Below are 7005 nucleotides of genomic sequence, written 5' to 3' on the forward strand. Positions count from 1 at the left end.
CGTCGACGCCAAGGAGGGGGACAAGGACCTCCCAATCAAGGTCAATGAGCTGCCTGATCTTCCAGATCAGCCTCATGTCGTCTTCGTCAAGGAAGAAGACCAGGAGGAGGTGCAGGCGCAGGCACAAGGTGATGCCAAGAAGAAGAAGAAGAAGGCAAAGAGGCCATCTACAATGTAGGTGCACCGTTCAGAGTGCATCAAGAAGATGAAAGAGTGAAGCTGCAGATGATGGACATCATTCTGCTACTTAGGTGTTCTGGTTAGCTGATGAAGATGATCTTTAGGTATGCTATTTATATTCCAGCATATAAGTTAGTTGTATTGTCTGAACAAGTTCTTTAGGTATGTTGTGTATATTTTAGCATATAAGTTAGTTGTATTTTGGCAATGTTGATTATCTGTAATGAAGTGGTTTGCTGAAAGACACTTTATCATCATCCATGCTATGTTATATGTGAACATGTTTATGTTGCATTGCCTTGTTAGAATTGTTACTCTGAAATGCTTTTACTATCGGCCATATTGGCCTTCAATGTTTCTGTGTGCATGTGGTATGTTGGCTACAACATGCAGCAATGTGTACTGCAATCTAAAAATAGCATGCAACAGTGAGTAGCATGCAACAATATGTACTAAATATGCTACATTGTACAAAAATAGCATGTTTTCATTAGTTAAGTAATAGTTCACTAATCCAAAAGTTGAGTTAACTGAATATTATAATAAAATGAATCTTCAGTTAACTGAATCTTCAGTGTAGTGCAAATGCAGTTAACTAAATCTTCAATAAACTGCATCTTCAGTGTACTACACATTAAGTTAACTGAATCTTCAGTGTAGTGCAAATGCAGTTAACTGAATGTACTGCAAATGGAGTTAACTGAAGCTGACTGATAGCACTGTCAGATATTCAGTTATCTGGCAACATTCGAAAAACTGTTAACACTTTGGAACATTTAGTTAACTCAGAATAGTGATACAAATTTAGTTAACTAAAAACAGTCATACAAATTCAGTGCATCAGATAATTATGTCATACAAATTAACCAAGTTCAATAAAGAAGTATGACTAATTAATAGCTCCAACTTAAGGCGGCATTACAACAACAATGAATTACTCAAATTCATCTAAGATCTCCTTCACCTTCCTTATCTTGCTCTTGGTCTCCTCCTTATGCCTGAATAAATCACCAATCATGTACTCTAGTTTCTTCTTCTCCTTCTTCAACTCATCCCTCTGTGACACCACTTTGTCCATCTCTTCCTTCAATTTGTCCCTCTCTTGCATCAACTTGTCCCTCTCTTGCATCATCTGATCCCTCTCTTTCTCTGCCTTAGCCCTCACCACCTGATGAATGATAGTGGTAGATTTATCAGATATCTTCTTCTTCTCAAGCTCTTGCTTTAGGTCAGAAAGAGCAAGTTGGGTGCTGCCCAATTGGACAATTTTCTGCTCCTTGTCAGCCACCATCTTAGCAAAATCTAGTTTAAAAAACCTCAGATCTTTTTCCATCTTTTCCTTCTCTCCCAATATCTTAAAGTTTCTTTAGCATTAACTACATTCTGCCTGAGCCTTAGCTTGTTCTCATCTTCATACATGCCCCAAATCCTAGCTAGACTCATCTTCAGAGTGGCAGGCCATTCAGGGTCAACCCACTCCACATAGGTGCATTTAGGTATTTCCTACCAATTAAGAAAGAAACAATTTCAGATAAATGAAAAAATTCAGATAACTAAACAAATTTCAGTGAAATGAGGAAAAACAGTTATAGATTGACAGTAAAAAGCTTGGAGCATTATTGATCTACTCTAACAACATAACTTGGGGAACTAAATTAATTGCATTGTCAATTATTCAATGGAGTTACAACACTATGGCACAACAACATAATATCAATTCTTAGCATAACCAAAACTTCTGCAGAAAATAGATAAGATCATATAGCATCCACAATACATGCCACATTCTAAGTTTATACAGATCACATGTCCACTTAGATGGCACTACACAGTTAGATGACACATTCCAAGTTCGCATTTAACTATAGATCTACTCACCTTTTGTGCACAAGCAAGGAACCTCCTTCCACTGTCAACTGAATCAAAGGACACAAACTTCTCACAGACAGATTGGTGTTCACATCTAGCTGCAAGATCTGGAGCAAGGCCTCTCCATTCATAGCAGAAAATGGTGGCAGGAGCAGGCCTAAAACATATTCTTGTCAGCAAAATTCCCCATTTTTTCCCTAACCCTACCTGCCTGAGGTATAGTGACTAACTAACCTCACTTGTGAGAGAGTAGTCGTTCGACGACGAGCTGGATCCTTCACTCCAAGATACCATGACAGCGGGTTGTATGGCGGCGGCGAGCTAGACAGCGGCAACGACGAGCAGGGGAAGGGAAGCGACCAAGTAGAGAGGTGAGTGGAGGGGGGAGTGCTGCCGACCGGATTCCGAACGAATATAGCCACACTGTTAATTCAGGTGGTGTACTGCGGGTTGATAAGGGCTATAGGCAGGGGGCAAATTGCAAAATGTGCGGCATTGAACGGCCTAGCTGACCCGGCTCCACTTGGCGAGCTGTGATTGGCCCAGGACCAAACTTGCACCTCCATGACAAGTTCTAGGACAAAATAATCAGCTTTTGCAAGTTTTATGACCTAACCATCACATGGAGGACAAGTTAAAGGACCTGCGGTGCTATTACCTCAACATCTAAACTATGTATGCAAATCAATCGCTAGTAGTGCGCACACGATTACATGTGTACACGATTAAATTGCAGTGTATTACATGATCATGCCGACAAGCACATGCATGTGGAAGATTTAAGGGCATGTACAATGAAGGCAACACCTTGGTGCTGCCCCAGCCATCCACATAGATAAATTTGAATGAAGCTATTGTTGTATGCCACTATCGCCCAATGGAAGCTACTCTATTTGATGTCATTATCTTACTTTTTCTCTCTCACCCCCTTTCCAACACATGAAAACTCCACTACATTTAAACAATACCAGCATCCATTTGAATCAACACTATCAAAAAGCATACAGACTGAAAGTTATCAAACAACTTGAGTTCCAAACAAAAATCAGCACTCTTGATATGCAAACAGTGTCAACAAGTATGTCTTGTCCATGACACTGCAAAATCCCATAGTAACAGAATAATCTTAGGGTTTCCAAATACTCATAAAGGAAAGATTTGTAAACACAAAAAGCAAATTTTAGACTGAATTTGTTGTTGTATCCTTTGATTCTTCTCATTCCAAAAACTCTCACATCCTCTACACTTCCTGGCACATGAAACCCGCTTTTGTTGCACATATATGTAGAACATCTACATGAGAAGCAAGACACAATTTAGAGTATAATAACAAACATGTCGAAAACATAGATTTTTTTCTAAGTTGGCCATTTGGTTTGGCTACAGCATTTCCTGTTAAATTTGCATGAAGCAACTGACAATAGTACAAGTATCCTGCTGTAGTGCAACTACAGTTTCAAAAACTACAGGTGAGTTTTATAGCACAACCATCATTTTAATTAAAAAATAGCATTTCAAAAACAATAGTGCAGATTTTTGGGTACAACACAGTGCAGATTTCAGGGTACAGTGCAGATTTCTGAGTACAGTGCATATTTCAAAAACAATAGTGCAGATTTTTTGTGGAACATATACGTGGACTTCCTAACGAACACATGCAGATTCTAGCACTTGTTTCTAAAGTACATCAAGTGGTACTTTCTGAAGACGCGGATGATTATGAAACTGTAACCCTGCATTAGGTATGTGTTCTAAGTTCTTAATCCTAACAGGCGAGGATCCTACTGCTGCAACATGCATCCACACACGGTGCTTCAGAAGAAAAATATGGGGACTTCCACAAGCATAGCCTCCTGATCCAAATAATTGAACCGAGTTCGCAGCACAGTGGAATCAATCTGGTTCTTGAAAAGAAGCTATTTACCGAATAATCATAAATCTCCAGAATCCATCAAACCCAAGCTTAGTTTACTGAACCGGTGCTGATAATTGCTCCTGGAGATGGATTCTAGCTACTAGCTTCTGCACATGTACTAAATAATATGATTTTCTACCCGCAACTGCAAAGTGCAGAGTAATAGCACGAATCTAACACGTTTCTCTCAGGGATTAATAAGAAGAAATAGATGGGGATTTCTACAAGCATGTCCACCTTATCCAGATTAATTGAATCTAAATCACAGGATAGGGAATCGATCTTGTTCTTGGAACAAATCACCAGAATCCATCAAACCCTAGCCTAATTTACTGAACCAATCTGAATCAAATCAATCTGGCCATCAACACAAGAGGAGGTAGGGGAAGAAGTAGTGTCATACCTTGGACGGAGAGCTCGAATCGATGATGTCGACGGTGGGCTGAGGACGAGGGTACGCCGCCTTCTCCTCTTATTCATGCGTCGCGCCTCCACTGCCCTGGTTCGCGCGCTTCCCTTCTCCCGTTCCCGCGCTTCCCTTCTCGTTTGCGCCCTTGCGCCGCCGGCTTTTGTTGGGTCTGCGCGATCCTGCGGGGAGTGGAGCGACCGATCCCACACGGTGTCGCCCGAGCGGTCGCCTCGTTGCGTTCGTCACAGAGGAGGCGAGCTCTTCTGCAGGAGACCGCTTTGCTGTGCAGGCGATAGGTTTGACGGACGTGGCAGCGGGTAGGTTGATGTGGCGGCTGGGCACCAGTACAGACTGGAGCATGGCCATGCCCTCATGGTGATTTCAAGCGTGTTTAACAATGCCACATGAGATGTTGTCAGCCTACCGCTAGACTAGGACGCCGAGGAGGGCATTGTGTTGTCTGTGTCCGAGGGGCATCGGTGGGCCCTGACAGATGTACGTTCTGTCATAGATGCCTTTGTCCCACGACATGTTTGGACCATGTCTGTAGCATGGTTGCCGCCCACGTCGTTCTAGATCTACCTAGCTAGGTTACATTTTAATGTTCTCAAACTTTGTAGCTTCCTATATAGTTTCTTGCACTACTGCAGGATGCTGCTAACGAACACTAAGATCAGAGACCCTTTGAAGAAACTATGTGCGATGCATTAATCGCAAACGGTGATGTAAAAAATCGTCAAAAAGATGCAAAACGTTTGCGATGGAGGGTACATCAAACAAGATTCAGATTTTATTTGCGTGTACGATGCTGGGCATACGGTTGATCCAGACGAACTGTTTGCGATTAGACAGAACAACAGAAACGGGTAGCCATATCAATGTGTGTGCGATATACGACATACAGTTCGCTTCGATGAACGGTTTGCTATTAGGGAAAGCAACAGAAACGGTCAGCCAGATCAAGGTTTGTGTGATATACGACATACGGTTCACTCGAATGAAATGTTTTCGATTAGGGAAGAGAACATAAACGGTTCAACTTAACAAGATGTGTGTGATACGCGACAAACATGCCCGAAGGTTAATTTGAGAACAAGTACACAGAGGTTAATTTCACATACATGACTTATAAGTTCCACATAAATCATATCACTTTTTTGGAAAACATTTAATTGCGTTGAATGTATATAGTGCTCCGTCCTATTAGTTGAATTAACCTCGAGGTCCATGTTTTGTAAACATGTCGTAAAGTAACGGGATAGACCTTCATTCAAGCCAATCAACATGTGTGCAAAAAACAAAAAATATCAAAAAGTAACGAGATAGACCTTCTTCAAGCCAATCAACATGTGTTCAAAAAACAAAAAAGTCAAAAATTACAAAACAACGACCTCGAGGTTAAATCAACTAATAGGAGGGAGCACTATATACATTTAAGACAATTAAATGTTTCAAGTGACCAATCCCATCAGTTAATTTAACATCGTGGCCACTTCCCATTCGGTCACCCATCTGATAACTACTCAAGCCTCAGCACGGTTAACTTGGGAGTTCTGTTAGATGAGCTATCGGTAGGGAAGCTGGTCCTTGCTGTTGTAGGATCCCTCTTTTGCATTCTTTATTGCGCACCCAGATGACCGACTGTTGCCACCCAATGGTCAATGTCACGTCCCCCGCGAATGTAGAAGCTTTCCTCCATTGGATCAGTGGCAAACAGTTAATCAAGAGGAACTGTTTGCGATGATGCAGAACAACAGAAAATGGGCAGCCAGATGAGGGTGTGTGCGATATACGGCATACAGTTCGCTAAAATGAACTGTGTGTGATTAGGCAACACAGTAGAAAAGGTTCAACTTAACAAGATGTGTGTGATACGCCGTAGAGAGCGGTCGTGTGCTACTACCGTCGTCTTGGTCTATTAGTCCCCTTTATATTCTGTGCCATATTTTGACCTTAAATTTAACCAACAAAATGTTAATGCATGTTACAAAAATTATACAATTGGAAATTATGTTCAAATACGAATCCAACGATATAAACTTTGGCGACATGCATTTGTATTTTATTAGTTAAATCCTACTTATAAACCAGGATGGGGGTATAGTAGGTAATTAAATCGCAAAGGTTTTTTTATTAACCGTATGTGTACGTGTCCTTTCATCCTCCTCTCGCACGTCTTGTCACCCCGCTGCCGCAGACGGCTTCGAGCGCTAGCTTGAGCAGCGCACGGGGGTGTTCTTTTGGCCAAACGGTTGTGAGCCTGTTCCCGCGCAACCGCGCAGGTTCCCGCGCAAGCTTCCCGCCCGACTCGGTGAAATCCTCAAAATCCCAATTCTTACGAGCCTACTATATAAACCCTCACGGCCCGGCGAGTCCTGCGTCGCATTTTCCCCTCCCTCCCTGTAGCTTATCTCGTCTGCTTCTCCCACAATCGCCAATGGCACCGGTCCGTCGTCGTCGCTCAGCCACTCCGCCGTCATCAGAGGACAGCTCTAGCTGGGAGGCTACACCGCGACGGCGGCGCAGTCCCCGTCGTAGTGTAGTGCGTGTGGCGTCCCTGGTGGGTGTATGCGGAACACCCACCACACGCTCCGCCGTCGCTGCCAGTTGACAGCTATTGCCGGCCGCCATT

General features: G+C 42.6%; 1 non-coding gene across 2 annotated transcripts; it reads right to left on the reverse strand.

Annotated features, from left to right (window-relative positions):
- Nucleotides 1-939: 939 nt before the first annotated feature.
- On the reverse strand, nt 940-4743 carry LOC109738915 (uncharacterized). Of its 2 annotated transcripts, XR_012204711.1 has the most exons (4): nt 4368-4743; nt 2284-3342; nt 2059-2206; nt 940-1683 (listed from the first exon to the last, which is right to left on the reverse strand). It is a non-coding gene; the product is annotated as an uncharacterized protein (transcript). The 2 variants fall into 2 exon arrangements; XR_012204712.1 differs by lacking the exons at nt 2059-2206; nt 2284-3342 and having other exon boundaries at nt 4368-4739.
- Between the last annotated feature and the right edge of the window lie 2262 nt (nt 4744-7005).

Source organism: Aegilops tauschii, chromosome 3 (genome assembly GCF_002575655.3).
Source record: "Aegilops tauschii subsp. strangulata cultivar AL8/78 chromosome 3, Aet v6.0, whole genome shotgun sequence".
NCBI classification, from domain to species: domain Eukaryota; kingdom Viridiplantae; phylum Streptophyta; class Magnoliopsida; order Poales; family Poaceae; genus Aegilops; species Aegilops tauschii.